General features: G+C 41.5%; 1 long non-coding RNA gene across 9 annotated transcripts in view; it reads left to right on the top strand.

Annotated features, from left to right (window-relative positions):
- LOC146860595 (uncharacterized) overlaps positions 1-26,053 on the top strand; it is a 137,151-nt gene that overhangs the window by 97,633 nt on the left and 13,465 nt on the right. For 5 of the 9 annotated variants that reach the window (XR_014978835.1, XR_014978834.1, XR_014978836.1 and 2 more), the window contains 2 exons: positions 14,269-14,372; positions 22,268-22,332. This is a non-coding gene — a long non-coding RNA (uncharacterized LOC146860595). The remainder of the gene's footprint in view (positions 1-14,268; positions 14,373-22,267; positions 22,333-26,053) is intronic. The other 4 variants (XR_014978838.1, XR_014978837.1, XR_014978841.1 and 1 more) reach the window with 3 other exon arrangements.

Here is a 26,053-nt window from a genome sequence, read left to right as displayed (position 1 = left end):
CGGGGCTGGAACTCAGAACCGCAGAATACCCAGTGTCCACAGGAGCGAGGATAGTGTCTCAATTCTCCCTCAACGTATATCCGCAGATCTGTACCTTAGAAGTAATAGACCAAAGAGGAATACCCAGAAGAAGAAAAGGAGACGTCAACAGGACCACGCTAGATATGACATCAACAGGGGGTGGATGGATCAGAAGAAGGCGGGACTGTAGCAACAAAAAATAATAATCAGGAGAAAAAGAGAGTGACAAGGTTAATTACCTGAGGGGGGGAAAATGTGAGTACGTACGCCACCCTGTATCAACAAAGCTGGTTGTGTGCTCTCTCAAACTTACATAGCGGATGTACACAACAATCCTGCCCTGATGTCTTCGTGATAAGGCAAGGAATACCTTATTCTTTAACAGTCCGTTGAGTAATAAAACGGGGGTGGCTCCGTGAATTTGGGGAGAGGAAGAGTGTCTGAACGAAGCATGCACTCCCCAGGAAATCAAAGAAAAATGTTCGTTGAGCGTCTCTCTCTTCAAACAGAAAGTGGTGCAAGTGCAATTCCCAGTAATCGTTGGCTGACAAAAAACGGGAGAGTTCTCTGTCCCTGAGTTAACTGTCACTCAAGGAAACATCCCTTTCACCGCAACGCAGTGGCCAATACGTGCTGAGAGGTAAATAATAGTTCAACAGTCTAAACACAGCATTGATTGCTTCTTATGCGCCCGAGCTTTGTTCCGTGAGCGTACGAGCGTCATAAGTAAATAATAAACGAAATTTGTCTTACTGTTATCGTTTTGGCTGGTCCTTCGCCAAGACTCCGGGTAACAAAGTTTCTTCGCGCTAGCGTGCTTCTGAAGGGGGAGGATTGGAAAGCACCCGGGAGCGGGATAATTCTCTTCCCGAAGGCGTTCTGTAAATCCAACAAGGCAGCTGAGTCAATGATGCCGGAAAGAGAAGGAGGGAGGACGTGCTGCTCCGCACGGCGGGATTCAGACGAGTTGCCGTGAATCCTAATTACCACAGGAAAACGCCAAGCTGCTGAAGGTTCCTTCACAGGGTCGGCGTAGCTGATCATAGAACAAGTAAGCGCTGTCAAAAATGCGAGGTCTCTTGGAAATTTCCGGGGAACGGGTTCACGGCGTGGTTAGCTGGAGCTGAGAAAGCCAAGCGCTGATCATCAGACAAACGGTCCGTTTAAACACCAAGCGCTAAGCAGCATGGGAAGGCACACAACCCCTCCCCCCAGACTCAGAGCTTTCTGGGACATGTAGTGTATCACATGGGTAGAAGGTTAGGAGACAAGAAGCGGGACGGGTAACAAAATAGGCCTCGCAAAAACGAACTTGCACATTCTGCAATACGCAGATGATATTGTCATAATGGACCAGGCCAAGTCTGGCCTCCAAAGAGCCTTGTGCATGCTCCAGAAATACAACACGGCTAATGCTCTTAAAATTAACCAGGATAAGACCAAGGTCTTGATTTTTGGCCATTGCAAGAAAAAGAAAAGTCTAACGTGGAACATTGGGCCCGCAAAGATTAAAACAACATCAAAATACAACTACCTGGGGTCTGGCTTAGCGAGTCTTCCAGACCTTCAGTCCACTAGGCTGCCTTGAAAAAGAGAGCTGGAGCAACAACATACAGCCTGACTCGACTTAACCAGTCCCTGAGTAGTCCTTCTGCTGAAGCCATTCTGAAGGTGATTAAAGCTACCCTTCTTCCTGCCTTAAGTTACGGGCACCAGGCCTTTTCTGGTGCATGCTCGGTCAGTCTCGACCATGCCCAGGTCACCATTTATAACTAAATCTTTCGACTCCCGGATTACATTCACAGGGCAAGACTACGACTGGGGCTGGGCCTTCAAAGACAATCGATTTTCTGTGAGGCTGACACTCTGAAGTACTATAAAAGGGCACTAAAAGCCGCAGATAATACGCTTAAAGCCCGGTTAAAAGAAACTCTTTCCAGCTCTGGGAATCCATGGAACCGTCAAATTGTAAAAGCCATAAGAACACTACATATTGATGAAACATCACTAACTGCAGACTCTATTCCATACACGTCTGGAAAAGGGTTATCAACAACCAGGTTAGACAAATTTCCTACCAGATGGACATTCGGGTCTTAAAAACATCAACTATCCTACTCCCCTTGAACGATTCATACCTCCCTGGGGTACCACAACCTTACCTTCTTGATAGTCTGAAAGTAGTAGCCCGCAAAAATATAATGTTTATGCATCTTCTGGGTCTGAGCTCCACTGCCTTCAACCGATGGGCTCCAACTAGTGAGGAGGGGGCTTGTAGACTGTGCAATTACAGGTTTGAATCATGGCTGCATCTACTGTGCTGTTGTCCCGCCCTTGACGCTCCCAGAAGACTTCTCTTAAAACCCTTATATCTAAAAAGGGGCATCAGCACATGTTGGGAGGCATCTGCTCTCTGTTTTACTTTCTCAGATATTCAAGCGCTTGCAAGGTCCGGAAAATATGTGAGACTCTTGGTCAACCTGCTTTCTCCCTCTCCTGCCCCAGTCCAACTGGCTCCTCCTCCCCAAAAACTCATCACAGACTATTTTTTCACTTTTCCCTAATGTCTCTGCATCAGATCATTTTATCATTGGTTTTTTATGCCAGTTACGTGATTACAACAGTAAATACAAGACTCCCTCGTCAGAAATATGTGTATGAATATTGATGGTTTGCTTCGCTTTGCTTTTTAAAGTCGTAACAATGTTACGATTACATTTTATTGCAATGGTTTTAATTAGCTTCTTAAGGAGCGAGGGAGAAGGACGCTGCCGACGCCGTCGTCACCGTGCAGGCTACCACGCTGATACCGCAGACCCACCCCCGGGCTCCTAACTTGCTGCCTTGCTCACCTCTCCCACCTCGCACGTCCTCCACATATGAGCGGAGATTAAGGGAGATAAAGAGCACGGTTCCAGCGAGTACTACGTGGCTACAGCAGGCGAGTACGCCCGTTTTTTTTCTAGTTGTTGCACCGGCCAGGGAATTTTCCACGCGGGAAAGAACAAGAACAAAACAGAGAGTGGCTGCAGGAGCCTGCCCATCGATGATACTTCGCCACCCCTTCTGAAATGGAAAGAAGATCCATATGAACTGTATGTAGAAGCTGAGGCAATGCTTTAGCGCATTTGTGGGCAGAACACTGCACTGCGTTGTTCCTCGCCATTCCTCGCCCGCCTGCCTTTCTGCCTTCCTGCTGAGGCAACAAGCTAGCAGTGAGTCCTGTCAGCGGGGGGTCAGCTTGGCAACTGAAGCACACAATCATTGAATAATCAATTGGGTGGAGGTGGTAGCGTTGGCGAGAGGTGCCCTAAAAAAAAAAATTGCGCTCTGGGCGTGTACTTACCTCGGGGACGCGCAGCGCTAGGAGTGTGGACCTTGCTGTTTGGAATTTGAAGGAACTACCAAGCCCAGAACACCTTGGGGCAGTATCACCACCTGTTGCTCCTCCCTTCTCCCGGCGGCGGACTTAAAAGCGCCTCGCGCCTCCCGCTTCGCGGGACGCGCAGCGCTAGGAGTGTGGACCTTGCTGTTTGGAATTCGAAGGAACTACCAAGCCCAGAATACCTTGGGGGCAGTATCACCACCTGTTGCTCCTCCCTTCTCCCGGCGGCGGACTTAAAAGCGCCTCGCGCCTCCCGCTTCACGGGACGCGCAGCGGGACACGCCGGGCTAAGCCCAGGCAAAGGGCGGGCCGTCTACGGCCGTCCAAGGCCGACCAAGGCTGGGATGGACCCCCTGTTGTTGGCCGTACAGCTCTCATTAGCCGCTCAGGACTAAGGTGATTGAAATAGCATACAGCTTCTTATTTATTTTTCATTTTTCTCACTAGTTATACCTGTTATATTTCAGCCATTTCACGTTAATTGCTGTGTATAGGCTCTTACTGTTTGGGAACACATTGTTAGCACCTTATCGTACGCAACTAAGTATAATGGCAACACGCTCTTCAAAATCTAGACACTCTTTGGTGGGGGGCTCGGTTAGGGGGACACTAGACAACTTTATCACTAGGGCCGCTACTGTTCTAGAACAAGAGATCGCTATTACAGAGCGCCGTTTATCTTTGGACCCTATTTATCAGAAGCGCTCGTCTCTGGGTCATATTCAACAGGTCCTGTCACCCCCAAACAGGAATATGGGCCCTGTTCCCATGGATAATGTTGCCCCCCCTTTGCAGTCACCTGATAAAATGGATACAATGGCTACTCCAAAGCCTTCTAATACATGTTCCCCCAACCTACAATCATCAATGGATATTTCTCTTGAGGACCCAACCCCAATTCAGCCCACCAAAACGGCTAAGATAAAACACGCAAAAATTAGACCCACCCCTTTTAAGCTCGCTGTAAAAAAATCATCTGCGCCAAAAAACAAAAAAAGACGAAAAGACCATCCTTCTGAGCCTCTTATCCTCACGCCTCAACTTACACCAAACTCAATGAGAGCCGGGCCCTTAAAAGACTTAAAAGACTTGACACAGCCTTCTATATCACCTTATTCTAACTTACTGGCTGACATAGAGCTTTTGGTAAAATCTCTACTTTTACCACTGATGGAGAGAGTTAAAAACATAGCAAACCAGTTAACCTCACTGGAAACTTTACATACATCATTCACCGCATTAAATAGCGATATAAACACTTTTCTATCTAAAATCTTTACTCCAGTTACTATGCCTTCTCCATCCATTCAAATAGTCACTCAGTCTAGCACTCTGAATCCTATGGACACCACTCCCGTTCCCATGCCTACAGTAGGGAAAAAACCTATTGCCGAAGGGGCTCCAATAGGAGATCATCTCTCCCACCCTGTAGTCCCCTTGGGTAAAAATGCCAAGTGGCAGTCCCCTTTAAAAAATAGAGTGGAAAAGACTTTCCACATCGACCTGCCCCCTGAAGCAGCCCCCTACGTAGTAACACTTACTGGCGCCCCAGAGCTTACCCAGGGTCAAACGGAGAGTTATCAAGGACTTAAAAACAAAGTAGTACACTGGTTAACCCAAAATAGACTACTTCCCCCTGAAATAAACGGCGAAATATTGCACGTGAGAAGACTGAGATGGTTGGGTTCTAGACCCAAGGACATACAGGGCGATATAATTATAATCAACTTTAGGGATCGCAGGGTATTACCCCATATAGTGGATTGGTATACTCCGAGTAGGGGCGCGGGTATCTCAACGTACGATCTGAGTTACTTTTACCCCCGCTCCCTCCTGTCTAATTCCCAAATCCCACATCCATCGCTGAGGACTAACTCCGAGGCCCACCGTCCCACTCTCCCTACTTCCAATAGATTCGCCATTCTTTCCGGTTTGGATGAACAAGATTGACTTTCTAATTTTGCACCCTTGGAGGATAACTTCCTTAACACAAATATCCCGCCGGCCACTTCAGAACCTGATATTCTTAATGTCAAAAAGAATACCCCGCTCATTGACAACCTCGGGAGCAAGCAGCTCGAAGGCATCGCTCCTCTTTCTACTCCCTCTGAGCAAATGAGCGTAACTGGTTACTTATTACCCAATTCTTCTTTGATTACTCATTCTATGAGGGATAGCTCCTCTCCACTAATCTCCCAGAATTTGCAAGAAACAAACGAGACCTTAATAGATCCTATGATCGGTAATCCCCGTACGGATGAAACTCCACTGGGTGATAGTCTTTTGTCCTGGAATGTCGCAGGTCTTTCTGACAAACTGACCAACCCTGCATGGGTTCAGATCGTCTCCTGTCATAGCATTATTTGCGTACAGGAAACATGGACTATCACCGAGCTTCATCTTTTAGGGTATCAGACCTTTCATACCCCAGCTTCCCCAAGCCTTCAAGGCAGAAGCAAAGGGGGCCTCGTGACTTACATTTCTGTAGAAAGTCAACTAAAAGTAGCCTACATCACAGGGACTTCAAATTATCAGATCATTTGTTTAACCGGTGGTTCAATCAATTACACTGTTTTGGTTAACTTTTATAATAACATCCCAAGCCATCACCTTGAACAGATACTTAATGGGCTTAAAACCGATTTATTAAAAATAGAGAATCAAAATAAATCTGACTCATTAATCATTTGGCTGGGTGATTTCAACTGCCCTCTGTGTTCACAGAGCATTAAAGGCACCTGTGGAATGGTATCTGATATCGATGATTCTTCTTCTAGCCACTTCCGACACTCTAAACTAGGAGACTTTTTAAATGGCTTAACATCCTACTTTAACCTATCCTATGCCAACGAACTATGCATTCCACCTAAGTGTTTTAAACCCACTTATAACGGGAGAGGTAGTCACACAATAATTGATTACATACTCATATCTTCCAGGTATTCAGGGCTTATACGTAACTGGGAGACTCTTGATTCTGTAATCAGTGACCATTACCCAATTGGATTGATCTTAAATCTCACCTCACACGCTAAGCACAAGGTTAGGCAGAATACTCCCTACACCCAACCTCTTCAGCCAGGAACCACCATGGGGCTTTACCTTAAATGGGACAAAGTAGTCCCTTCCACCTTTTTAAATTCACTGGTGAAGAACACATACGATCATATCCAAACATGTCTATCACTCTCAGACAATCCGCACGCAATAAGTCACTCCTTTTCTCAAATCTTATTGGAAATAAAAAGACAGCTCGAATGTGCCCCAAGGAAATCCTCTTCCTCTAGTAATTGTTGGTTCGATAGGAACTGTTCTAAAGCTCTGCGACTCCTGAAAGCTGCTTTAAAATCTAATCCCAGAAATCGCTTGGAAGTCCAGCAAGCTAGGAAAAATTACCACACTATACGCCAGGCCAGGAAAAATCAGCTGAAGTCAGAGGCCTGGCAAGCTCTTACGGAAGCTTCCACTAAGAGGGATAACACCGCTTTTTGGAGGGCAGTCAACGCCCCTTTTTTTCGATCTTCACAGCCTCCAATGTTGGACTCAGCCATAACTGCTGAAACTTGGGTTAAACACTTCAGTGCCCTATATAATCCCCTTGATCCGGGTGACCAACTGAATGAGAGGGGAAGTAATCCTAACCCCTTCCTAGATTCAAATACTCCTACTCTTTTTCCCCTGAACATTTCCTTCGAATATGTCGAAGTATTGATGGCATTAAAAGAAAGTCCTTCTGGGAAGGCGCCAGGTCCGGACTGCGTACCGATAGATGTTTTTAAATCACAGCCAGACCTTTGGGCACCTTTGCTTACAAACGTTCTGAACTCACTGAACATAACAGGTTTCATACCCACCTGGCCTGAGGCAGTCGTTGTCCCGATTTTTAAAAAAGGCGAGAGAGATAATCCCGCCAACTATCGCCCAATTTCACTATTAGACTCTCTCATGAAGGTAGCTGGGCAAATTATTTTAACTAGAATACACGATTGGATAAATGGCCAAGACATCATTTCTAATCTGCAATATGGCTTCAGACACGGCAAAGGTACTATCGAGCAAGGCCTGAACTTGTCTCTCATAATAGCTAAATATACTCAGGCCAAAAAAGGCAATCTCTTTATTACCTTTGTAGATCTGAGCTCGGCATTCGATTGTGTTGATCATGAGCTTTTATGGGTCTCCCTTGCAGAGATAGGTTTAGACCCCTTCATCCTTTCATTTATTAAAGAACTGTATAGGGACGCATCAGCCCGCGTTAGGTATGGCAGAACGGGAGAATGTACTGACAGTTTTTTCATTAGGCGTGGCGTTAGGCAGGGTTGCATAGTAGCTCCCCTGCTTTTCACCCTTTACATCAATTCTGTTGGTCATCATTTAAATAGACCTTTTCATGATTACCCTACAATAAATGGTAAACCCATACCTATCCTGCTCTACGCGGACGATGCAGCAATTATGTCCCAGACACGAAGGGGGCTACAAAGGGCAGTAAATGAATTCACTGACTATATGTCAAAGAGAGGCCTAAATGTTAACACCTCTAAAACCTTTACAATGTCATGTGGCCTAGGGACTGGGAAAAAACCATGCTCTATTTTTTTAAACGGTCAAAAACTGGACAGCATTGATAGTTTCTCTTATTTGGGCATTACTTTCAATAAAAGGGGTACCTGGCGTGCCGCAGCTCAAGCTAGGGGGTTAGCTTTGTCCAAAGCCATAGGCGCATTGACCAACTTTTCAAAAAAACTTGGGGGCCGCCCGATTAACTCCTTACTTCAGATTTATCGGGCGAAGTGCATCTCAGTTGGAACTTATGGAGCTGGGATCTGGGGGATTGACTCCGTTGACCAAATTCAACGCCTCGAGAATGCCTTTTTGCGTTATCTCTTGGCCGTCCCCTCTGGTACATCTACCTACTTGGAACACACTGAATTAGGTCTTACACATATTGCGGATACGATTAATTCCTCCCCACTCATCCTATGTCACAAAGTCTGGACCAACCAAGAGACTCGTTTTAACAGAGAAATCATCAAAGACTGTCTTAAACTGAACAGGGTCAGGAATATTAAATGGTTGAATTATGTAAAGAATTTGTCTTCGGACTTAGGACACCCAGAATTCTTTTCTGACCCCTTAGCCTTAAGTAAAATAGCAAGAGTTACGCTAAAACGTCTTGTCCTAAACCACTTGAGCAGCCAGCGATGGGTCTCTGAAAAACAAAAGAGTTCAATCGTGGAATATCAACACTCAACCATTACAAATGGGATCCAGCAATATCTACTCCTAGAACCATCGCCTTTTACTCGCATGCTCCTGACCCGTTTTCGTACTGACTCTTTTTTCAGATTTTTAACTTTTCCTAACCCAAACTGTTGGTCTACTGTCATGGAGAAATGCCCGTGTGACGGCCTATCTACACAATCCAATATACACTGTATCCTATTCTGTAGATTTTACCAACTGCCAAGGACTATTTTTTTGAAACCTTTGCTCAAATCATGGGGTTTACGCTCACATAGAGTGGCTTATTATAAATTAAAGACCCTGGATACCCCTTTAGCCTTGGCAGCCATGTCATCCTACTTGAAAATGACCATGAAGCTGAGGGCTACAATGCAGACTTAGTTGATACCTGTCCTAAAAGTTCTATTGTGTATCTGCAATTTTAATTGAATTTGAGATTGTTGTAAAATAATTGAAATTTTATTCTATTAACAAATTTTATCTGTATGTACTTTTATGATATTGTTTTTACATATCGAATAAAGTTCATTATCTATCTATCTAATTAGCTGTGCTAATTTAATAAAACAAACAAACATGTCTGCACCTTGATAGCAACATCGGGGCGAGTGGGTGCAGTGCCATATATTCTATGCAGAAGCGCAGGTGTGAGATGTGCTCTGCTCAGTACGTTGGTTTGGATGTATTGAAATTTCGCATTGTAAGTGCTTGCGCAGGTATATGAGGATCTTGTCCCACTCTTTCTATGACAGGACACAGACAATATCCTGTTCCCAGTCTTGCCTGATATGGGGCAGTAGGTCTTGCGCAGTATATGCTAGCGCTTTTGCAAAATATCCTGTTCCCAGTCTTGCCTGATATGGGGCAGTAGGTCTTGCGCAGTATATGCTAGCGCTTTTGCAAACCGCGATAAGCCAACGCCCACTTCCCATGATGTGGAGCGCATGTCCTAGGGGATGTGTGTTAGGTTCAGCATCTATAATGTGCCAATTATGCCGCAACTCAGCCAGTAAAGTGTGGTACGCTACGAAATGGCACAGAGGTATATTGTGGTCATTTGCAAAGCTGTTCAAATGGGATAAGGGTAGCATTTTGGAACAGAACACCCAGGGTAGCTTTAACCTCTGATCCCAGAGCTCCATCCCTTCTCTCCCAAGCAGCTCTCTGAAGGGGCTCAGCGAGTTGATGCGGATCTCTGGTGCATATGGCACTAACGTCGGGGATAATCGTAAGCTTCTAATGTATCTGGCATGCACTGTTGTCAGTAGCTTGTTTGAGCCTGCAGGGAGCTTGTCCATCAGCAGCAACAGTTCATTGCTCATTCGCACAGTGCAGTTCAACGTGGGAAGGCCCAGCTAAGTTGAGTGTCGCTCCCTCAGCCAGCTGGCCATTGCAGCTGGGCTGCCAGATAGTAATGTTAAAAGTTGAGGACCCCTAGGTCCATCTCTTATAGTCTCTTGACCGAGTAAAAATTTCTCACACCAATTGCATAAAGGGTGTCGTCCTACTTGGTTGAAGACTCACCATGGAGTCAACTGTGGAGACTGTAATTACTCTTGAACCAGTAATAGCAAAAGATACGAATCTCTGTCATGTACTTTATTAATTTACATTTTCCAAGGAAGTGTGTTAAATCACTTATATACATGGACACATCGATCTAATCACTGTGAAAACGTTTACCAGTCTATGTATCATCATTATACACAGGCCCTAATATGGGCACAGACCAATATGTTCAATTGGCCAGAAAAGAACTTGAACCCTGCATTTTGCAGATGCACGGTCTACAAGAAAAAAGGGGTCCTGTCATGACAATTATGAGAACTCTCCCTCGCATAATGGATATCAGGATATCAGTACCATTGTTGTTATATCTAAAAGCCTAACGCATTATGAATATTGTGCATTTAGAATTCTTAAAACAAAATTCTGGGGAAGAAAAACTAAATGAAGAAACCACTCTCACAAACACACTGACACTCACAATGAAAGCCATGCAAAGTATCAAATAGCTGTATTAACATTGAAACAGCCAATAAAGACAATATAATCTCCAGAACCAACTTAACCTCCAAATAATTAGAAAGGTCAATGATTCCAGACTTGTAAAGCATAAAATTGAACCTAGAGCCAGCCTAAAGAACCAATCCTATAAATGAATCATAAACAACTCAAGGCAGTTTTCCAAAAATGATTGCCTCAATCTCCAGCCCTTTACTAGAAAAGCAAGATATACTAGAAGCTCTGAAATGCACTAACATTGCTCACTAACCCCAAAGCCTAACTGTGGTCGAGACCAAGTATGAATCTACTGAACAATACTGAATATGCCTACTATGGCCAGCATTGCAAAAAATGCGATATACGATGACTCTTTCAAGCACAAATTGATTCCAACTGCAACCTAGAACACCAGTAATCAGTAGGCCAGCTAACTATACACCCCAAAAGTTGTATTTGGAAAAAATATCAGTTAAAAAATATCAAGAGGCAGAAATATCGAAAAATAAATATTGTGATATACAAATATCAAAAAGTAATATCATTTTTAATAATATCTATGTTTTTAATGTTTTCAATAATGTAGTAGAAAAATATTAATATGTTTTTTAATGTAATGTGTTTAGTTGATGTATTTTATTTGTTACTATTATTTATATAAAGGTTATTTTATTTTAATATAGCTTGTAATTTATAGTATCATAGTGGGTTGTTTGGTTTGTAGGGGAATAGGGTGGGAAGTAAATTAAGTAATAAATAACTATTGTTAATTAATTATGCAATTGATTTCCATTATGTAATTTATGGAATATTTATTTTAGTTCTATTTCATTTACAGGCTGCTAGGTTTGTAGGGGTCTAGGGTGGAAAGCTAACTAATTAATAAATTAATATTTTTTAATTAATGTTTAATTATGCAAAATATGGAATACTGAATTACTGTACAAATATTTTGATTGCTGGATGCTATGTTTGTAGGGGTATATGGTGGGAAGTTATTTAATCAAAAAGTAGTTTATTTAATTGTTTAATTTAAATATTTAAACTATGGATTATTTAAAAAAAAATGTTAGAGACTGCTAGGTTTGTAGTGGTCTAGGCTGGGAAGTTAAGTAATAATTAATTAACAATTAATTGATTTTAAATATGTAAATTATTGAATACTGATTCTTAAAGTTATATTTTAGGGTCGGGCTGCTAGATTTGTAGGGGTAAATGGTGAGAAGTTAATTAGTAATTGAATAAATGGATAAAATAATCAATTAATATGGTATTACTTATATATGTAATCTATTTGAACTAGTTTCCCTACTCCTATTTAGATTGCAAAAGGAATAGTAATATTAACCTCTTTGCAATTTGGCACTTTCTCTACTGTTGTACTGTTTGGATCGGGAGTAGTGCATTTTGCCCCTCCAAATTCCAACAATTCCCCTGCTGTTGGAGAGACTGGAGTGGGATTAGTCAATTGTACTCCTCAAAAGTCTAACACATTCCCTAGTGTTGCGCTGACTGGAGTGGGAATAGTACATTGTACCCGCTACGAAATTAAACGCTACCTACTGTTGCATAGACTGGAGAGGGAATAGTAAGTTTTACCCCTCCAAAGCCCAACACTTTCCCTACTTTTGTGCTGTTTGGAGTGGGAATAGTATACTTCACCCCTCTTAAATCCAACACTTTCCATGCTGTTGAACAGACTGGAGTGGGGACAGTCAGTTTTACCCCTCCAAAATCCAATACCTTCCCTACCGTTGCAAATACTAGAGTGGGAATAGTACCATTAATAATCTGATCCTCCAATAGTTTTAATAATGGTGGTTGAATAGCATTTGTTTTTTATGTAACATTTTTTGTTTCTGTTTTAAAATGTATTTGAATGTATATAGCATTTTTTGTAATTGTGTCTTTTACATAATATGTATTGCATACATTAATTCATTTATTTTATTTCCGATATTTTTGTACTTCCCATTATAGAATCACGATATTATGGTAAATAATATTTTTTCCTGATATTTTTGCCAACGATATTTCTTACACCAATATTGTGTCAGTGATGCCCCAGAAGGATCTAATAAGAATGGCAAAAGAGAAGACATCGCAATGCAAGTTCTATTTAATAAAATCACAACATTCAGTTCCTTAGCACTCTGTTGCCACTGATGGGTCAGATGAAGTCAACACCAGTCTCCCATACAGGAAGTAGGTAAGACAGGTGTGATCAACAGGAAATGTCCTGCTGGTTCTTCAAGACCTATCATCATTACAGGTAGTTCTAGACTAAACACCGGCACTTTCAATGACATTTAGGCTATTGTATTGCAAATGTCTATTAGATACAAATGCTCCATAACGTAGAACAATGCCTTCTTACATCATATGAAGCAAATCACCTATCTACATGTTTAACACTCTTTGTTCAATCAAGAATCAATGCCTACATCCTTAGGCATACACTATGCTCAGCTGCGTCAAATAGGTCTGTATATATGGAGAGAGAGCGTTCCCCTTCTTGGCCCATTATTCAATTGGAATGCTGCCCATCTGCCTGAGAACCTGGTTATTCTGCTAAAATGACCTGTCAGCTCTCCCAGACCTAGGGCCAGGACTCAAAGTATTGGGTACCTCTGCACTGTAAAAATACTCATTATAATAATCGCCACAAGGGACAAACTTTCATATTTAGTTGCAACATCACACATTGGGCACAATATAATAGCTTCTCCTCAATCTTGCCTCGCCTGATCATTCTGAATCGAAAGCGATTCATTCTCCAACTCCCTGTGGTACTGCCTATTACAATATGTTGCATGGAACGACCCTTGATGCTTATGTTCTAGAATATTATCACAAGCTTGTACATTTCTGATTCAGCTGAGTTAATGAATATTTGTAAAATGACCCCCTTAGCACAAAACGTGAGGCTAATGTGACTTCCCAGAGGGAGTATTTTTAAAAGTCGTAGATAAATGAAATAAAGTTTTGTGACTCTTTTTTACACCTCTCTTGGGAGCAAGCAAAACAGCGCTGTTGTTGCGCAAATATATTGAAAACTTTGAAGAAACTAAAAACCAAACATCTGGAATTACTGTTGTTGCTGCTCCTTGGAGGATTCATCACAACACAGTAATTAATAACCGGTTAGTGTCCGACAGGAAGGAAAGTATTTGTGCATATTTATTATTGAAACGAGAAGTTCTTAAAGTCACAGTGACAATTGTATTCAGTTAATTATTCCAGCTTTGTACTTCAGTGAAGAGGTCGGAACTGTATTAGTGTGAGTTAATGGTGCTAAAGCAAAATAATGTAAGACATAAGAAGCAACAGCCAATGCACAAGTCAGGAGAGGTTGACAAAGTAGCCACATGTAGCACAAAAGCGACTTATGCCACCAAAATGGCTAAACTGAAAACAGATTACGTTGTTGTGCCTTCTGTGCTGTTTAAAAGAGCTGCTCACAGAAACAATAGACAAGTTAGTGGAGAGAAGCCCTAACTCCATTTTAACTCCGCACTGTCCAGAAACCATTGTGCAATTAGTTTGCTATGTTGAAAAATCCCTTATGGAGTGAACTCTCTTGACTGGCTTTCTACTATATTTCCTTTGAGTCATAGCTGCACAAGAGTCATCCCACCACAGATGATGGATTGTATGGTTACACAGCTGAATCCGTGGAGTATCAACTTCTGCACCGTGTGCACAACATTAAAAGGTTAGCAATCATTATGTTCACATTGGAACTTATAAAAATCTGCTTTCTCTATGCTGTAATTCTTCATCAGTCAACATTAGTCTCAAATAGAAGATTTTCTGTGAGGTAGAGGAAGTATACTGAGAATCGACACCCACTAATATTTTTCTATATAGGTTCTGAAATGGACTAATCATCTATGATCTAACCGATACTTGTACCCCTACTTTCCTGTCTTCCACCAGTTTGTAAGTTTTATTCGAGTGCTCTCCTATCAGAGGGTCTTTCCTCAGTGCTCTATTAGAGATGTCTGTGTAGGCTATTCTTGCTGGCCTTGCTGTTTAAGACTGGACTTTATAGACTCTTGGCATTCTACTAAAACGTTTCTAACCAGATCTTTAATTTTATCCATGTTTCAAGGGCACATTAGCAATCAGGTCAACAATCTTTTTTTGCTTCTCAAATATAGATTTTTACCTTATGTTGCATGCAGACTTGCATGACTTGCACGCTATATCTCCAGCATGACCATGTTAGACATATAAGGACAGGATCTATTCCAGATTTCCAGGATGGTCACATAATGTAAATTTGCATAAACACATTTAAAAACAACTCATTTATATAGTTAAAGTTTGTACTTAAATCTAAGTACACTCTCTGTTGATAAGGAAATGCAATTGTCACTCACGTCTTCCTCCTTGACAATTTGTTTCTATATTCATCCAGTAGCTTGTGAACGATTTACATACTACTGGCTAAAAGAGACTCTTTACATTCACCCGACTCACTTCACTGTATCTTGATAAATACTTTTAAAGGATTGGCTAGATACAAAACAGACACGCTAAAAACAATTATCAATGTCTCCGTAACTGCAGGCTTAATGCAAATTGCAGTAAAAGAGCTGGTACATATCTCAGTTTACATGTACAATAAATATATATGAACATCCTGTTGCCCAAAAACTGAACCCAAGCTGCAAATTGACTTAGTAGACTCACTATATCCATAATTTTATCATTACTTGATGAGCTTGAACTAGTTACTTTGAACTAGTCACTAGCCAACCCTCCAATACTCCTGTGCATTTGATAGAATATCTGACGTTACAATTCATGCAATTACAAAGCAGTCTTTACATTAACCGTGGGCGTAGTTCGCGAAGTAGCACTACGCGAAGCTACGCAAAGTGCACTTCGCACTTCGCGAACTGCGTAGTACCCTGTTCGCACTGTGCAAGTTGTCGTTTTCAATGATTGCACAGTGCGGACAAGCAACCGGCACTGTGCAATCATTGAAAACGGCATCTTGCACAGTGCGAGCTGTAGTTTTCTGCCGCTCGAGTAGATTTTTACTCGAGCTGCAGCTTTCTCAACACGGACTGTTAGTTTATCATCGCGAGCGGTCGCGAGCATACGCGACCACTCGCAAGGAGAAACCTGACCTCCTCGCGTTGAGAATCTCGCCGGGAGGTTTATTTTCCACGCTCGCGATCACCAACTTGATGTTGCTGATCGCGAACGAGGAAAAATCTCGCCGGGATGTCATTTTGCTTGCTCGCGGTCGCCAACTTGACGTTGAGGACCGTGAGCAAGCAAAAAATGACCGCTGCAATACGCAACACTACGCTACGCGTGTTTGCACTGTGCTACGTGCAATTCGCGTAGTGCGAAGTAGCGTAAACTTCGCAAACTACGCGAGCGTAGCGTAGTGCTTTGCCCAGGCTTACTTTACATCACAACTACCATTACATTATATGATTTTACAACGCATGCCATTACAACATATTTTAAATAACTACCATTACAACGCATTCCATTCCAACTCAAACCATTAAAACACATTCCATTACAATGCATAATACTTTTAGGGCAACAGTAGGGTAAGTGTTGGATAGTGTAGGGGTAAAAATTACTATTCCCACTCCAGTGAGTGTAACAATAGGGTAAGTTTTGGATAGTGTATGGGGTAAATATTACTAAGTGTTGGATAGTTTAGGGGTAAAAATTACTATTCCCACTCCAGTGAGTGCAAAAGTAGGGAAAGTGTTGGATAGTGTAGGGGTAAAATTTACTATTCCCATGTACCCCAAAATACATACCCACCCTAATACCAAAAAAAGTACCTTATAATGTGTTGTAATGGCATGCGTTGAAGTGACATGCGTTGTAATGGCATGCATTGTAATGGCATGTGATGTAAAGGCAGTTGCGTTGTAACAGTTGTGTTGTAAAGGTAGGTGGTTGTAATGACTGCGTTGTAATGGATGTTTCCCATTTGATATCCCGCTTCTAGTACTAGACTTTATTCACTTTTGTGTTTAACAGAGGCCAAACAGTTATTGCTGTCCCATTTAAATCTCAAAGTTGAGTTTCAGCCTTTTTCCTACTCCTTTTCATAATTAAAAGCCAACGTTTGGCCAGAATCGTCTCAGTTGACTTATCTTGATTTTTCTCCATGTTTAAAACATTCAGGTTCTTCTTCTCATGAAGGACAATCTCCAGGAAGGGCTGCAATGCTGATGCTCTGTTTATATCGGGAGAAAGAACGAATTGTAATCTACCAATGGAAATGAATCTCATACAAATTATGATTATTTTGTAACTGTGAATCACCCTTTGACTATATGCAATGCAATAAGTTGTTCCCCAGTACAGTGATGAGACCATTTCCATTTAATCAATGCACAATTACATTTAAATTGCACTGTGATTTATGATATAGTTTTATACATTACTTGTCCTTTTCAGACAAAATTATGTCGATAACGATTTTTAACCTCTCCTGTCTCAACAAGCTGCAGTGAGTGTTTATGCTAGCTTACCATATCATTCTGAAATTTAGTTTTTTTAAATGTCCTGTTGACAAATCATATTAAACTTAAATATTTAAGCCTTATGCACAAAGCTTTCTTTGAGAATCTTCCTTGGTTCCTAGTAGAGAGAATGTCCTGCATGTTGTAAAGAAGACAGCAGTGACTCTGCAACACTGCAGCAAGTATCTTCTTTCTTCCACCTCAGCCACTACAGCAGTAACTATAGTTTCTTCTCCTTGTTCCCTTCGCTGCATTCTAGAACTATTTACAGTGTGTGACCTTATCATAAGAGATAGGCCTGTCCTAGAGCTAATCTAGCACAATACCACATATGCCTTCATTTGCATTCAGTTGACGTGAGCATTTGGATCTAAATGATTTCCAAATCCTATAGGTGTGTCCACCTTAAAAGGTTGCCATTTTTTAATGCTACATAAATTTTACCTGGAATTATGTGGCCCATAAATTCTAGTATGCCTACAAAGAAGCATCTCATTTTAATCTCCTGTCTACCGAAAGCCCCTAGCTTGATATTCGGTTTACACAAACTTATTTTATCGCTGAAAACAGCATTGAACACCTTTTGTGAGATTATGATGAAATGAGAGAATGAATCAAAACATCATCTTGATTGCTTCATTTTTCAATGAAACAGCTTCAGTAGGTTTTACAGAGTCCTTACTTCTTTCTTGCAGCACAACCTCTTAATTAATCTCTCAACACTATGCGGCTGATTACGATGGCAGGTGGATCACCACCGCCAGCCCGGCGGTGGCGATACGCCCGCCATCGTGCCCTGATTTACCCCCCGCCATATTATAATGGCGGAGGTATCGCGGCGGACGCAAAGTGCATCCGCCGTTTTTTCGCCGGTCCGGCCGAGCAGACTTGGGCCACAATAGGCACCGCCATCCATATAATGATGAGTGCGGTGGAAGACCTTTCCATGGTGGCAATGTCGCCATGGAAAGGCTGGCGGGGATGAGCCTGCGGGGCCCGTTGCGGGCCCCTGAGGGGAGGGTTGCACTTGGGTACCCAGGGTGCCCCCACTCCATTTCCATGCATAAGGTGGCATGCACCGCGTGGTACCTGCCACGTTGTGCATGGAAATGCATACCATGGCACTTTGGCATTGCGGCAGGTCCTGCCGCCGCAATGTCAAAAATGCGGAATGCGACCTCCAGGGTGGCGGTCGCATCCTAATTAGCGGTGCGGGACTGCCGCACGTCTGGCGACCGGTCCCAACACCGCGAGGATGGCGGCCGGACTCAGGTCCGCCGGCCATCCTAATAGGCCCCTATGTGTCCTTTACTTTAAAAGGAGCTTTTGCAACATGTTTGAAAAATATCCTTTACACCCACATCTGTTACAATGTACATGTTTCATTGGACATTTCCTTTCTGTTTTCAATGTGCCGAATAAGGCCACACCTATAACAAAGTCCTTCTAATTAATATATTGTCTTTCCACTGTTACTTTTACCAACATTACACTCTCCAGTCTTAACACCCTCTTCCTTCTTTAACAGTTCCACACAATCCATCATATGCTCTACTCTCTTAGCATTGGCAATAATATCTTCTAAAGGTGGCTCATCCTTAAGCCAAAGTTCTTCACTTTTACACTTTAAGAGAAATTGATCCCTACTATGCTCATCAGTGTATGCTCCGAAGTTTCATGAAGAGGACAATTTACTTAAAATGGTGACATACTCTTCTACCAATTCATTTTCTGTCTGAATTCTACATTCAAAATAGTATCTCTACAATATGGTACTGACATGTGGCACTATGCTTCAACTGCATCTTCTTCTTGTGCCCGGCGAAGTCAAGTTTTGCCTCCTGGTCCAGAGTCACGTTTCGCTGCACGAAGACACACTTATTGCATGACTTAGATTTATACATCATTCCCTATAACACTGTAAAACGTTTTAGTGTTGTCGGAAAACCGACAAGGGGTAGGTCCAATTTTCTAATGGCCACCTCAAACTTTTTTAAATCCTGTTCATCTTCATGGGACAATACTGGTAAATTTTCCAACACTTCTTGGCCTTCCCCTCCCAATGTATGCAAGAGTTCAATTTGGCACTAAGACTTGTGCCACACACCATGGCATAATTTAGGAACACTTTTCTGCTGCCCTGGACACAAAAGAGTAACAGTTTGCATGATCTTTGCTGGTGTTTTTATGTTCTGGGAGGAAGTGCTGAGACGTTAGCTAAAGCCCCAGTGGGACCAACCAACAAATGGGCAAGGTTTTACTTCAACTTTCTTCTCTATCAAAAAGAACCAAATCCTAAACATTCAGGTGAAATAGAACTTGAAAAATGTAAGATTTTACCTTAAATGTAGGTCTTTATCCAAAAACCTATCACACAGTTGGTTGCCTGAGTTAATGTTATTTGCGACAAACATATATTGTGTGAAACTACCAGTGAAAAACAGTTACTTGTTCAAATAACCCTATGCAACACTATGAGTTTATACACCTAAGATGGCCATCATGCACTTAACGAGTGTAATTTTCCAAGGTCGAAAGAGCTTCCGTTGAGCAGACGGTAATGGCCATGAACATAGCCACACACGAACAAGTATGCTTTTGTGGAGTTCATGGTGCCTGTTCTCCTTTTAGGCCCCAATGAGATATGCCCACTATGCACACCATTAACCTCTGTTTCTGTAGTCAAATGTAACAAGTATTTGGCACAATCTACATATGGTCTGCTCCCATGATGTCAGTGCTTCAGGGGCGGGAAAATCAAGATTCTTTTATAACTATCCTAAAGTGTGGACCAGCCTTCACTCCATATTAGAGCCATCCCTGTTCTTGAAGTCCCGGCTCTTCACATAGCTAACCTACCATAGGCAGGGCTAAGCACACACACCAGCTCCTCGCCAGGATTCCCTCACAGGTGATAGTGTGCTTCACAAACACACATAACACAACATACCATCACATAACAGAACTCTAGAAAATGACGGCCTCAACATACCAAAGACTACTTATAATTGCATCATCTTTCCTTCTGATGGCTCAGTCACTGGCACTTCAGTCACTCTGACCTGCGTCGAGAGCGCCTCCCAGAGTAGGAGCAGATGCCCTGATGGGTCCAATCTCCTCAACGTGTTGAAGTGGCCTTCTTCATCTCACCCAGAGTCACTAAATGTAAAGAAGACATCAGCGACCCAGCAAGACTGCAGCCAGTATTTTCCCTAATTTACCTCAGTCACTGCTGTAGTAATTGTTGTTTCCTTCTCATTAATTCCTTCACTACATTATAGAACTATTCACAGTGTGTGTCATCCTCATAAATCATAAGCCTGTTCATGAGGTAATCCAACACAATACCACGCATGTCTTTTTTGCATTCCCAGACCTGCCAACTCACACGGTACCACTGTGTGTCACACGATTTCAGCTCACTTTACACGGTCATGCACTGAGGAGCTGAAATCACATGGTGGCAGGAAAGGCGAGCTGGAAACCACTGCAGAGAGTGGATTTCTAGCTCGCCTTTTAAGGCTGCAACCAGGAAATGTCCATTAAAGGGTGCAAAGGCAATGTCCATTAAAGGGTGCAAAAACACCCCAGGACATTACCAGCAGCCTCAACAACCTTTTGGTAGACGGAGGAGGTGGATGAGGGCAGAAGGCCCTCTCAAGAAGTTCAGGCATCAATCCCCGCTGCCTCCAAGGTCACACACCCCTTCCACCCCACACAGTTGATTTTGTTCTCAAGTTCACAGGTCTACATTAGTAGCCAAATTTAGCAGATTAGAAAGCACGTTGTGTGTTTTTTATATTGGAAGAGTTTTTGCTGAACTCAATTCTTGCTATCCTATACTAAATCATACATCCTGAAAGAATTTGCAACAATCTATCTCTTAACCGAGCCCCCGAAATCCGTTCTTCTGACGTGTTTCAAACACACTCTGTTACTTCTCTGTCGATTACAAACCTCTACCCTTGCCTTATATATATATATATATATATATATATATATATATATATATATATATATATATACATATATATATATATATATATATATATATATATATATATATATATATAATATATCCTATATTCCGCTCTACTTGTTTTCCAGTACCCACTCACATTCCTCACTCACTCTTTTCAGTTACCTCTCTCTTTTATAATGACTCATTGCTTAATTTTGCTAAAAGTGTGCTATATGACTTCTTGCCTACATGTATACATATATTGTCTGCAGTCTATCATTAACTGGATGTAGGTTTGTCTGCAGTGCATGGTCTACCCTTCATTTCTCACCTAATCTGCTGCTACTTTTGAGGTCTGTATTTGTTTATAGCTCTGTTAGATTGGTTATAGGTCATCTATCTAGGCTTTATGGATGGATATGGACCAGTTGAAGAGTAAACGATAGATAGAAATATCTCATCATAGGTATATTGGCATTACAACTGTGGCATCATGGGAGTAACCTTTGAGGTACTGTTTCACTTTTCTTTTTCTGGTGCGCAGACATAGACAGAGAGAGAGACAGAAACAGAGTGGTTGCCTTTGTCTTCCTAAAGATTTGCTTTAATTTTTCCTGGCACTCCTTAATACTGTTGTATATAAATATGTGGCACGGAGTTACATTGTTCTTTCATTTAATGGTGAGTGGCTGTACCTATCCATCACTGCCGCCTTTGCACTGTTGCACATGTTCTTGCTCTTTTGGCTACAAACAAAGGTGGGAGATGCACCAATACCTGTCCTGCTCCTAGAGGAGAAAAGAGTGACAAGGATTTCCATCTGGGATAATTTTGACTCTTTCCCTTCAGCCTACTGTCAGTCATTCAGAGTTTTGCAAGCATAGTGCATCAACCGGATAGAGTCTGTAATGAAAGGGGAGTCAAGTTCATTTATATGTTCAGTGCACATGAATAATATGTGCTGGTCTGCTTGTCAAGGTGGTCATGTACCAAAGCTATTTTGATATGTTTAAATTACTAACAGATTGTCTTGGTCACAGAGAAGGTATAGGCCCTACATTTCGAGACACTGCATTATATGTAGGACGAGTTTCCAAAGATCTGAAATTTTGTTTCTCACTTTCTTTCTAACACTAGAACAAGTACGGAATCCAAAGGCATGGCAGGGATGCATGCTTGCATCGGCTCGGCAGTAGTTTCAGGTACAACGGGATATGGCTTGTGAATGGCAGTAAACCCATATACGTACTATTCAATATTCTATAATGCTGCTATACCTATAAGTCTTAAGAGTGCTTTACAAATAATAGGAAATATACAATTCAATAACAGTTCAATGGGAAGAATAATATTTAAATTCAACTTCAATGGAGATTGAGGTAAAAAGAAGAGCGCCTAGAAGTAACAATGGAAACCACAATAAGAATAGTTTTCAGAAACAGGAGGGCTATATAATTCAGATTCTTTGTAAGTATACCTTCAACAGGTAATTTTTCAGTAACTTTTTAGGCAATTGGCATCAGCTCACAAATTCATCATCTGATGAATTGCTTTGGTGCAGATGATCGCAGGAGGAATGAGCTTTCCTACAACCACAATGGTACAATGTGTTTTCAATGGGATTCACGTTCAAGGGATCATGATCCAATTCCACCTTTCACATGCTAACCATATTTCAGTATGCTACTGTCTTGTGCCACATCACTCCAGTTTTAATTGGGCTCAAGCAGACCTAATAATTAACACTTGGAAGCCTGGTTGAACGGCTTATAGGACACCATGTTCTCATTAAATGCGTAAACTTGTGTCTACCTGAGAAGTGGCCCCTTGTCTACCAGCAGGCTGAATGGTGGCTTCTTTAGAGGTCCCTTGGCAGCCATTTCCATGGTCAGTTTGAGGGATGGGTGCAATGGTAAAGATGCTGTCACCACAGTCTAAGCAGCTCCTCCACTGGCCTCTACATTTGGCGGCATGACAGAAGCCTCATCCTGGGAAGTTCAGATTCATACCCATAGCGCTATATGACTACTCTTTCACAACAAATAATTTGATATTATAAATTGATAAAAAAAGATATTTCTAAGTACAGGATATGGCGGTTTTTCTTGGATAAGTGTGGCAAAACGTCGAGAAGAATGAAGACTTTGTATGGCTTCTGGAAACAGGGAAGGAAAATTAACTTTATCTGTGACAAATTTTTTTTTGTGTGTTTGAATTTTTGCAAGTGATTTCTGCACCGCTGGTGAATCTGCTAATAGCAGACTTTTAATCTCTGATGTAATTCAGCAGATTTGCAGTTGCTTCCCACGTCCACCTCATCCACCACCTGCCTACATGCAAAAAAACATTTATAGTAATTTTTTCTATGAAAAAACCAAAATTAATTCTGCCAACTCCGAAACGAAATTCCAAGTTATATTTTAGGCGAAGAATTCCCGAACTGTGTCAATATCATAATGTAGCTGTCATTGCCTCATAATGTCGCAAGTCCTCAAAGTCAAGCTGATTTAATTTTTACATACGAATAAAGTAAAACGATAAAAATGGCAAAGAAACGAAAATGTCATGAACACGTTGGCGAACCCTAAAAGTTAATATAAAAGTATCGTCTTTTAATAAAGTTGCATTTTACAGACACATTTCAAGAGTTCAGCTACACTGATCCCGTCACTGCTTCATTCTCAGAGGCCTGCAACATTTGTCCTATTACGCCGGATTAGGTAGTTGACGCTGCAGGCGGTAGGGTTTATAGAATTGTTCAGACTAAACCTAGTAAGTGGGATTAATATCAAATTGCATCCCAATTCTTAGTGTGTTCAAACATTCTTTTAAATCTGCTCATTGTACTGTTGAAATATTAAGGTCAAACATTTCGAGCAAATAATTGAAGGGTAGAGTTACTTTCAAACTGTGTTTTACCAGCGTGCGTGGAAAAGTAGGCCAGGATTCCTAATGTCATCACTACCATATTTATCTTCTGCAACGATGTGACAGAGAAACGACACGACACAAAACACCCAAGAAAATAAAACTAGCACAAAATAAAATCTGTACAGCCTTTTTTTTTACAAACAACAGCAGAATTTACAAGATGCAACGTGGGACTAAGGGCAAGGTAGGGTTTTATTTTTACACGTACTTATTTGGAAACATACAGACCTGGCAACAGAATTGATCTGAGACCCTTGAGAGAAGTGGATGTTTTGCAAAAATCTGAGGCCTGAGATCGCTGATGGTGAGTTAGGTCAGTTACTTATACAGACTTAGGCCATCACTGCATTCCACATCTGTCTTAACTATGCCCAAAAATAATCCGCTAATTACTCACATCTTTTCTCTTAACATTGACTAGCAAGATGATAGACTTTGGTTGGCATTTCCATCAAACATGGGCGCTATTTGTGTGTCATTCATAGAAAGAGAAAAGATACAAGATCATAATGAGGGAGAAGTGGGTAGGTAGATGTAAAATAATATGGGGGAAATAAGGATGACTGCAGTGGTCCCAGGAGCACAGGTACACTGGTGGTGATAGATATAGCACCCCACTGGCGACCTGACAGCCCCCCCCTCCCTTCCCCTCTTAGAGAATTATTCCTTGGAACGGGCCATTGCTCCCATATGCAAGAGGTAGATTATAAGGTATGGGACTGCCTCAAGAAGCATAGTGAGGTAGGGGCACCATGGCGTGATACTTACCTATGACCACTCACATGGGCATAATGCGCTAGTCGAAAAGATGCCAACTACTTACTTGATGCTCCGAGGTTTATTTTGAATTATGATGCTGTGTGCCTATTTAGGTAAATGAAAATGTATTTAAAAAAGGTTTATATAATAAAAGGGGAGAGCAAGATACCCTTACAAACCACTCTTCAAGAAAATCGTTTCTAAAAGGAAGGGTGGATGTGAGGCTTTCTGTATCTGTGAACGAGTGAGGAACATTTTAGGCAAATGCAGTTAAAACTTCTGCTCGCAGGTGGACGAGAAGAACTGAAGGGTCACTTTAAATAGATCCAGAAGGCATAAAGCTGCAATACAACCTCTACCCGCTATAAAGCACATGCTATCCGAGAAACACAGACTTGAAAGAGTTGGCTGGTTAGTTCCCTTCAAATTAGGACTGGATCTGTCTCATTGTTGCAAACTGCAGCAAGCACAGGTTTGAAGTAGGCCACTTACTTGCCGGGCCTAAAGAACATAAGGCTGAATTTTTAATTATGGGAGTGGCTATGCCTTATTTCACACCCCATGAGACTAACTGTATAATGTTACCTGAGAGCAAAGTGAGAGGCACGTAAAGTTACCCACAAAGAAGAAGCAAAACAGCTCTGCACCTGGTGAGCCCTATTAAGGCCTTTTATCTTTAAATTCACAAATTGCCAAGCAATGTAGTAACTTTCTTCTGCTACCACATTTTGACTGGTCAAATCCAAGCTATGCTTAAAGCTCCTGATGGCTTGGATGCTTTGTTAAGATCAATGGCTGCTAAGATCTGCAACACAAGGATTAGGGATTGGTTGATAAAACCTAGATATGTGTGGATGCTCTTCAACAAATGTAATACCTGCAAAAGTTTGATTTATTATTTTTTGTTAATTTTTTGTTCCTTCCAATAAGTTTCTGTCTTTTATGGTATGAACTGAAATATAATGCCAATTATGTATTTTTCATTGTATGGCCTTTCTTTTATAAAATCAATAAAACAATATTTTTAAAAGTTAATTGAAATGCTGGCTCAAACTTAAATAACAATTACAGAGACATATTTACCTGCCACAGAAAACCTCAAAGAAAGGTTCTTAAAGTATACCAAAGCTATCACTCCAAGATCCATATTTACACCTGCCTTATGCTTTGCTCTATATAGAACAACCACCTTTCAAGTCTCATCAAGTTAAAACACGGATTATTTAAACAGAA

The sequence above is a fragment of the Triturus cristatus genome, chromosome 3_1 (genome assembly GCF_964204655.1).
Source record: "Triturus cristatus chromosome 3_1, aTriCri1.1, whole genome shotgun sequence".
Classification (NCBI taxonomy): Eukaryota; Metazoa; Chordata; class Amphibia; order Caudata; family Salamandridae; genus Triturus; species Triturus cristatus.
This window is presented reverse-complemented; position numbering and strand designations above follow the sequence as displayed.